Below are 10840 nucleotides of genomic sequence, written 5' to 3' on the forward strand. Positions count from 1 at the left end.
GTGGATCAATGGAATCGAACAGAAGACCCAGAAATAAACCCACACACTTACGGACACCTGATTTTTGACAAAGATGCCAAAACCATACAATGGAAAAAAGATAGCATCTTCAACAAATGGTGCTGGTCCAACTGGATGTCTACATGTAGAAAAATGCAAATAGATCCATACTTATCACCCTGCACAAAACTGAAGTCCAAGTGGATCAAAGACCTCAACATAAAACCAGACACATTAAATCGGCTAGAAAAAAAAGTGGGGAATACCCTAGAACTCATTGGTACAGGAGAAAACTTCCTGAACAGAACACCAACAGCACAGGCTCTAAGAGCAACAATCAATAAATGGGACCTCATGAAATTGAAAAGCTTCTGTAAAGCAAAGGACACCGTCATCAAAACAAAGTGACTGCCTACAGATTGGGAAAGAATCATCACCAACCCTCTATCTGACAGAGGACTCATATCCAATATATATAAAGAACTAAACAAGCTGAAAAGCAACAAACCAAGTAATCCACTTAAAAAATGGGGAACAGAGCTAAAGAGAGAATTCTCTGCAGAGGAATATCGAATGGCAGAGAAGCACTTAAAGAAATGCTCAACCTCATTAGCCATTAGGGAAATGCAAATCAAAACAACCCTGAGATTTCACCTTACACCCATCAGAATGGCCAAGATGAAAATCTCAAGGGACAACACATGCTGGAGAGGTTGTGGAGAAAGGGGAACCCTTCTCCACTGTTGGTGGGAATGTAAACTGGTACAACCACTCTGGAAATCAATCTGGTGCTTTCTCAGACAACTAGGAATAGTGCTTCCTCAAGATCCAGCCATACCACTCCTAGGCATATACCCAAAAGAGGCGCAAGTACACAACAAGGACATTTGTTCAACCATGTTTGTAGCAGCTTTATTTGTAATAGCCAGAAGCTGGAAACAACCCAGATGCCCCTCAACTGAAGAATGGATACAGAAACTGTGGTACATCTATACAATGGAGTATTACTCAGCAATGAAAAATAAGGAAATCATGAAATTTGCAGGTAAATGGTGGGACCTGGAAAGGATCATCCTGAGTGAGTTGACCCAGAAGCAAAAAGACACTCACGGTATATACTCACTCATATAAACATACAATATAGAATAAACCCACTAAAATCTGTACATCTAAACAAACTAAGCAAAAGAGAGGACCCTAACTAAAATGTTCAATCCCCATCCTGAAAGGCAAAGAGGATGTACATCAGAAGAAAACGAAAATAGGAAACAACCTCGGAACCCGCTACAGAGGGCCTCTGAAAGCCAGAAGAAAACAGGAAACAACCTTGAAACCTGCCACAGAGGGCCTCTGAAAGCTTCTGCAGTATAGACTGTCAAAGCAGATGCTGAGCCTGATGGCCAACTGATGGGCAGAGTGAATGGAATTTTATGTAAGAAGTGGGAAATAGTAAGAGCTGGAGGGAACGGGAACTCCACAAGCAGAGCAACAGAACAAGATAATTTGAACACAGGGAACTTCCCAGAGACTCATACTCCAACCAAGGACTATTTGTGGAGATGACCTGGAACCCCTGCACAGGTGTAGCCCATGGCAGTTCAGTGTCCAAGTGGGTTCCATAGTAATGGGAAGAGGGACTGCCTCTGACATAATCTGATTGGCCTGCTCGTTGATCACTTCCCCCTGAGGGGGGAGCAGCCTTACCAGGCCACAGTAGAGGACAATGCAGCCACTTTTGATGAGAACTGATAGACTAAGATCAGAAAGAAGGAGAGGAGGACCTCCCCTATCAGTAGACTTTGGGAGTGGCATGCATGCAGAAAGGGGAGAGAGGGTGGGATCGGCAGGGGAGGAGGGAGCGGCTCATGGGGGGATACAAAATGAATAAAGTGTAATTAATAAAAAAATAAAAGATTTAAAAAAAACTGTAATGTGAGAATGATTGTATATGGTATACATGCACATAGATACATGCATGAGCACACACACACAAAATCATTGCAGTTAATTCAAGTATATAGGTGTCTACAACACTTTCAAATCTTTTCTTCAAAATTGTTGTCATGTCTTCAGCTTTATTTAATAATTTGAGCAAATTTTGAAAATAGAAGTTACATTAGGAATCAATCTTTAGAGCTGATATCAAATATTTTATTTGTACAAAACAAAGAAAAAATGTTGGTGTCATAGATAAGATAGGTGTCCATACCTGATGATCCCATGATCTGTTGGATTTTTCTCATATCCCAGTGTCCTTTTGGAAACTAACCTCACAAGGCTACAACAGGAATACAAAACTCCTTAGTAAGTATTTCTTGCAGAAGGTTTTATTTTTGTTGTTTTGTTTCTTTGTTTTTTATAATGTACTAAAGTATTTGGAAAAAATTCAAAATTTAAATATTAACAGTGCTTTAAGCAAGATCTTGTTAATACACAGCCTTTACTTACTCATTGTTCCCATTCACCAGAATGTACAATGTCAAATGCCTGACAAGCTCAGGAAATAATACGGAATAGTAATATCAGTTAAATAGGAACAGTAAAACATACCTAAAAGGATAATTATTGTGCAAACTAAATGTAATACTTCCACATATTTGTATAATTCCACTAAAGCTAAACAACCATGATTTTTTTTTAAGTAAGTGAATATTCTACAAGTCAAACTAAGCATATCTAAGATTAGAGTCAATGTTAGGTGGTTTCCATGGTTAACACATCAGCCTTTTGTGTGTAATCAGTTCTTGGCATTTAACCTCAAGTGACTGGAAAGCACAGCAATCAAAAGCCTTCCTCAACTTTATAGGACTATACTTGTGAAAAAGCATTGTGTATGATAACACATGTAGTTATTACAGACATTCACAGGAACACTGAAGTCTTCATAGGAAATGTCCACGGAAGTACTGAAGAATGGAAGGCAGAGCAACTATGGTACTTCTCTTTGGTGGCATATACTTGCAGTTATATATTGTTTCAGAAAGACTTTCTAAGGACGATCATAGCACAAACACAGACACAGAAAGTGTTTATATGTGTCTTTGGAAATGCTTATGACCTTGAAAGACTGGGGTCAGATTTCACACTATAGCATAAAAGGGAAAGATTTGTATATTGTCCAAGTAGCAGCGATGAGTTCTCAAACAGATATAGCTGCAAAGGTGTAACTCCAATAAGCTGGAGGTTTGTTAAATAATTCAACCCACCCATTGAAAGACCTAGTTCCAAGTCTAACCATGTAGACTGAATGAAAAAGTGGATTACAGAAGTATACCAAGGCTTACAGTGCTACACAACACATGATACTGCTGTTGACTATTTTTATGTCTATGTGTAAGTGCAAGTTTGTGTATATGTACATTTGCATATATGTACATACACTTGCATGCGAGTGGTGCACATATGTGCATGCATATTAAGGCCGGATGTTGGCCTTACTTGATTGCTTTCAACTTTAGTTACTGGGGTTATTCATAAACCCCAAACCTGCATGTCTAACTAGTTTAGTTTGTCAACTTCATGCTCCAGAAGTTGTCTCTTCTTCTCAGGAGCTGGAAGTATACATGGCCATCACTCCTGTCCAACCTCTGTGTCTGAGAACTAATCCTCAAGTTTGCACAGCTGGACCCACTGACCTATCTGCAGTCACTTCCATTAAAAACTTATACTGCCTTCTGGTATTGATGAAATTTTCTATTAATGTTGCTGTGTTGGTAATCATTTTATTGTGTTAATATTTAAAGAACACCTGGCTTCCACTCTAGGATTCTAAATACTGTTTGTTGCAATCGGATGTGATTCAGTGGTTTGAATCCATATTAATGGCTTTGAATTTCACATATATGATACAGGCTTCTGTGAAGGGTCATCGAAAGGCCACTGGGTGACAAGAAAAAAAAAAGACCCTATAGAATCTTCCTCTGAGGAGCTTTAAAAACATACTATTGATGATCAAATGTATCCCACCATGATTGTGTGCTGAAAGGAATGGCAATCAGACATACAACAGACAGCAGATGAGTATTTTTTATTTTTCAGTGCTTTGTTGCACAGCGTAGAAATTGTCAATAGAATTTCCAAACTCCTTTCTCATAAAGCTCAGCACTGCATTTGTTCTGAGATTTGGATAGCTCCCCCAGGTGTCACAAAGACTAGCCATGATATTTCAGATGGATGTTTGATGTTGATTTATGAAGGACAAAAAAATATTGCTGAATTTTATATCCTCTTTTGAAGAGAAAATAGAGCTATATTTAACAATAGATGGAGGAAGCAGATGCTACTGAGCAGTATTCACCAGCAAGCTGAAAACCATAGAATTCAAGTCAAATTCCTGAATGAGATAATTTGGTTCAAATGAAAGGTGAAAAGCTACAGACAGTGTTGAGTAGAGTAGATGCTGTTCTGAATGTGAGAGATACGGGAATTCCTCTAAGGAACATTCATGTAAGGAAATTCTTTAGCTAAAAAAATGATTACTGGATCTTTAATATTGGAAATAAAGTAAGATCTGGCTTGTGGAATAAGCTTCAATTTTCCTGTGACGATAAGCTAGAAAGAGTTAAGTATGCTCTTTGCTACTTCTGATGAACTATGTAACTGAAATGGAATTCTGAAATCCCTTCAAAATTAATCCTAGCTAAGAATTTATAGTTCATTTCCTTTCAACACCTGTGCATGTTTCTTTCAACCTAAAACATGGCTTATCATACATTGTGCTCAAGCACACACACACACACACACACACACACACACACACACACACACAGAGTCACATACACAGGCATACATAAATATACATACATATTCTGCATTAAATGTATTAAACATATTTTATGTGATATTCTTCATTCCAATGGGGAATATGTATATCTCCTCTATGGTCTCTGTATTAATCAGTGTCCTATTAATACAACATAGTATCTAAGCCTATGTAATTTATAAAGAAGGAAACTCAGTTAGCTCTTTGATGTTCTATTTTTATCCTAAACAACTTAGAAAATGAAAAGTGTGATGTGCACTGGTATTGAACCCAGGTCCTGTACAAGAGCATCAAGAGCTCTTGACTGATGAACCTCTGTAGCCTGGGAGCAAGGCGAATGACATTTACATTAAATCATCACAACCCTGTTTGGAAATAAAAATGTGTCCTAATTTTTTTTTCTTTTATTGAAAATAGTTTCTTTTCCTCATGTAATAGTAATATATCTTGATTACAGTTTTCTCTCCCTCTAAGTTTTTGGTACTTTTGAGGTCTTGTTTTTAATAAAAGAAGGGAAGAGTAGTCCATAATCAGAAAAAAAAATTTAAAAAAAGCAGAATTCAGGATGTATTTTTTGTAAGCAACCAAAATCAGTTGAATATTATTGAGAAAGAGGGTTCTGAGAATGAAAGGAAAAAAGGAAGGAACAAAGAAAGGAAGAGAGAGAAAGGGAAGCCAATATCATTGAGTCAAGGTCAGACCCTAATTTAATTCCTGACAATGGGATGAAGGAAAATGGCAAGACAAAAGAGGGCTGGGCACACATTGGATCCCTACATTGGGCTGGTGACTATGACTAGTGACTCTTCTCTCCTCTTTGCAAAATCACTTCTAAAAAAGGGGGGAAAAGCCCACTATTTAATGAGCACTTTACCAAGTATGCACTAATACTGCTTAAATTTATTTTGTGTCACTTATAGAATTTAATACCATATGAAAAACAAAAATCATGATTGTAAACAGCTATATGGAAAGAGTATCTGAAAATTTATTGGGCACAAGTGTGTAGCATTAAAACCTACAGTAGAAGATGGCCATTTGGATAGAGATTAGATGATATGAGTCATGAAAGATGATGCAGTCTCAAAAGAAAGTGAAATTTGAATTTCTAACTATATGCTAAAAATATTTGTGGCACCATACGCTGAAAGACATAGGTGCAATATAAAACAATGACCAATACCTCATTTATCTTTAAAATGTGTATATGCGTATGGGTGTGTACGTACATGGATGGCTGCATGTGTGTGTGTAGTATTACAAGAGGCTATAAGCAACCTAACATTGGCACTTAATTACAACCTACAAGTTATAATCGTAACAAAATAATTTGTTTTTATTGGTCGATAAGAGTAGAATGTAAAAACAATCCCTTTACCTAAGGCTCAAGGAACATTGCAGAAGAGGAGGCAGAAAGATTCTAAGAACCAGAAAAGGGAAATTGCTGTGCGACAGTATGTCCTAGTAACATCAGAAACTACACCAACAGTCTCACTAGCACGTCTGCCAAACATGAAGTGAACAAGGATGGCAGCAACAGATGGCAAGGATTATGGGTCAAAGACCAAAAGGCCACAATCTTCTCAAAAGACTATAGTCAACTAAGGAACTGTGATAGTGGGAAAAATATTCTTCCCCAGAAAATATTTTTTCCACTACAAAATGGTTGGCCCTAAAAAACATACATATAAGTAACATTATATAAACCAATCAGTTTGTATTTAGGAATATATTTTCCTAAATACATATACATATACAAATACATATGCATGTATTTAGGAAAATGCATATGTGTATGTATACATATGTACATGCCATCTTGGTATCTGTGGCCCATGTTGCCATTGGACTTTGTGTTGATGTCCCTGGTTTGTATGGCCACCAGAGACGTAAATGTCAGAGGAGTGGTAGAGAAGACTGTCTACAAAGATCTGCATTTATGGTGATATTCTAGGCATGCAACACGCTAGGCTATGGGCAACTCAGACTTGTTATGAACAATAAATGCTTGTCATTTCAAGCTATTATTAAAAATCCAAAATAAGTGCTCTGCACACAATGTTTATGTGATAATGACTATTTATCTCATTCTTTCGTTGTATAAGCTCCTCACCCCAAATATTATTCTTCAAACTCCCAGTTATCTTCTTTATAACAGTGTGGTGGTTTTTTCCCTGTCATATCACATGATAATTTAAAATGTTATTAGTCTTTTCAGAAAAACAATTTACTTATTTTGTTTTTCAGCTTTAAAAGCTCAATACAAATCTGAGCTGACAGAACCCTGTTTAGAATTGTAGTCAACATCTGTTGTATATTGCTACTACTGTTTGTAATCAATAGCACAGGCTTTAATGCACTTGAGGCTATCAGACAGTTACTGTAGATGGTCAAAACCAGGTTAATTGACACACATAAGTGGATGCTAACTATGAGAAGTACAAACACAGTTATACAGTTGTCTGAATCAAGTCACATTAAAATGTAATACATGTAGTTCATAAACAGAAATTTTAAAATTGTGCAGCCTATATGTATTACATTTTAATGTGACTTGATTGTCATATGATATGTATCTAGCCATATAATTGTTAGTAATATATATTTGCTAGTAATATATATTAGTATATATGTTAATAACATATTTGTTAGTATGCCAACAAAGAATCATTAAATAAAGAAAATCAAGTCAAAAAGAAAACTCTATTCATAGGAAGTGTGTTTTAAAACTAAGTGTCTGTATGTGGGGGTCAGGGCTTTTCATGTTCAAGGTGCTTGCCATTCAAATCTGAGGACTAGAGTTTGGATACCTACAACCCACATAAAAAGCCAAATGCAGTGGTTTGTTCCTCTAATCTCAGCACAAGGGTGGAGAAGACCAGCAGATGTGTGAAGCTCATTGGCCAGACACTCAGGCCGAATTAATGAGCTTTTGGTTCAGTGGTAGACTTAGATTTAATGATAAGGTAGAGAAAGATACAGGAACTCACTAGATAGTAACCTCTCTGGCTTACAGACACACTTACATGCAATCTGCAAAGTTGTGTTCACACTTCTATAATAAGTTCACATTCCATATACATAAAAACGTACTTATGCAAATGAATCATCTTAATAGATCCTTCTATGAGTGTGTGTGACTGTGTGCACGTCCACCTGTGTGCAGCTGCTCCTGTGTGCATGTGCTTGAGAAGGCTAGCAGTCAGCCTTGAATGTTGTTCCTCAGGCTCTGTCCTCTTTTGTTTCAGACATGGTGCTGAAACGCAGTGACCAGGCTGGGCTGCCCAGCCACCGAGACTCGGGATTGCACCCACACCTGCCTCCCCTGTGTTTGGGATTCAAAGCACACAACAGCAAGCCTAGGTTTTTTTTTTTTTTAATGGTTTCTGGAGAGTGAACTTGGGCTCTCAGACTTATGCTAAAAACACTTTGCTAATTGAGCTATTTCCACGGTCCATTTTAATCATACATACCGTTTATATACTTAAGCAGTAGATTGTAATAATGTTATGAAGAAACTAAATGCAATTGTTAAATTATATTATTCTTGGTTATTTTTAACACTTTGGAGTTTTCAGTACCAACTGGAGTATGTGGTAAGTACATGACTTATTAACACAACACAAAAATAAGCTAAAACATCTGATGTAATTTAGAGCTTTTAAAAAACATTTTTATTGTTATTTTCTATTTTTAGTTTTATATTTCATTCATTTTATATCCCAATAGAAGCCCCCTCCCTCAACTCCTCCCAGTCTCATCCTCCCTCCCTCTTCTCCCCTATGCCCTTCCCCTAGTCCAGTTAAGTATTGTGTCAACTTTGTAGATGACACACTGAACTGTAGGATTGTATAAATTTTGCTTAATGTCACAGAACTGGTCAATAATAAATGAACTTTAATGATAGATACATGTTCTTGCAAGATGTAGACGCTGTTTTTAGATCATAGATTTTAGCTACAAACCTGCTTCCTTCCCTTGTGTTATCACACCACATTTATTCAGTGTGTGTGTGTGTGTGTGTGTGTGTGTGTGTGCGCGCGCGCATTTGAGGTGCGGTGTGAATGTGGAACAGATAATAGAACAGATAACAGTAATCAATTCTATGTCCTCCATTAGGTCTCAAAGATCAAACTCAAGTTGTCAGTCCTGGCAGCAGATGCCCTCACACTGAGTCATCTTGTTTCCCTCCTATTTATTTTGTATACATCTGGAACAAAGTTCTAAGGCTATTAGTCATCTAACATAAGCAGTTGATCTATGATCCTACATACTGCAGTTGCCTTTTTTTAAATGAAAAATTATATAACTATAACATTTTTTAGGAATAAACAGGGACAAACAATATAGTATTTTTTCTTAAAATGCCCTAATATTCATTGTCATATAGGTGAGAAAATGCCATACATAGCTGCTATTTTAGAAAAGATACAATTAGGAATAAAAGTATAGTCTCATTGATGAATGCATGTCAACACGGAACATAAATCAATTGTGGTGATCTATTTGAAATAAAAATATGGCTGCACTCAAAAATATTTGCTTCTTACTAGTAAAAAAAACCTGCATGATAATCAAAAATCTCCACTTGTTTTATTGTATTCAATTAACTAGTAACAGAAATTTGTACCAGTGAGCTAAACTATTTTTAAGCTGGTCAAAAAGAAATTTAAAACAAATGTATCATTCTCGAATTGGAACATGCCCTGAAGACTGATGTAGTCTCCTTTACTTCATTCTCAAATGCTTTAGCTTATATCTTGCCATTTGAAAGAAAATAAATGGTACTTCTTTAAAGGCAGCTTTAGAATCTTCAGCTTTCTGATGATTGACACATCTTCTGTTTGTGACAAAATCATTTTAACATAATGTCAAGTTTGTTATAAAACTTGATAGATGATATGAGACAGCATTGAAAGCTTTTATTTGTTCTTCATTTGATTATTCAACTATGACATTAAGTTAATGATGCAGATTTTTAATAATACCAGGGAGCATTTGAAGATTTTCTGCAGCTGTCTATCACCAGTTACATGAGATGTGGACAGCGAGGACAGCATGGGGCCACTGCTCTGAAGTTTTCTAGAGTGACTCATCTTCATTCTCATCTGTACTTATAGAGCCATTGTTTCTGCAAAAAGGAGTTTTTTTTTTTTAAAGGTAATTTAAAAGCCAAAAAGTTGTAAAGGGCCTGGCAGTCCAGTTGAAATTCCTATTTGCTAAGATAAGTTGGCATCCACATTTTGTAGAAACTGTAGGCAGCCAGACTAAAGAAAAGATACTTCAGAGAGACACTTGAACCCCTCTCTTTGGCTATCAAAGTATTTTAAAAATTCCCAAGAAATCCCGTGCTAAGGGAAGGAAGGAAAAAAGCCCCACTATTGGCCTGGGATGACTCTACATGTTTCTTCCAATTTATTGCCTTTCCTCACTGGATAGAGAGAATAGAGCCCAAACAATGATAGTCTCATTACAGGTCGGGCGACATCTCAACCACAACTCTTTGGTAATGGATATCTTCTGAACTATCCTCCCTTTTATTGTTATCATTTATTACAACTTAACCTCATGTCAGTAACAAATGTGAGCTTGTAGGTTCACTGTCACCACTGTTTGCCATGCTTCCCAACATCCTCACTGTTTTTCATTATTGTCTCTTTAGTTGGTCCATTGAAGACTAGCTACATGGTATCTCCTGTTGGTGCCATCATGGACCAGACTTTGACCAAATGACTCCAGCAATAGAAATGCTAGGCAAAAAAATGCAGTGTAAATTATCTAAAATAGTTTCCTTATAAGGTAATATTAATAATGATGATGATGATGATGATGATGATGATGATGATGATGATGATGATGATGTCAGGGACTGGAGAGACACCACAGTCAAAATAACTAGATGCTCCTGCAAAGGACCATGTTCTCCTGCCAGCACACACATGGCAGCATACAATTACCTCTAATTCTATTTCTGGGGGACCTGTCATTTTCTGGTCTGATGATGTTCAAGTAATACACACAGTATATATACATATATATATATATATATATATATATATATATATATATATATATATA

Source organism: Psammomys obesus, unplaced genomic scaffold, assembly GCF_907164565.1.
Source record: "Psammomys obesus unplaced genomic scaffold, mPsaObe1.curated_primary_1811, whole genome shotgun sequence".
Taxonomy (NCBI): Eukaryota; Metazoa; Chordata; class Mammalia; order Rodentia; family Muridae; genus Psammomys; species Psammomys obesus.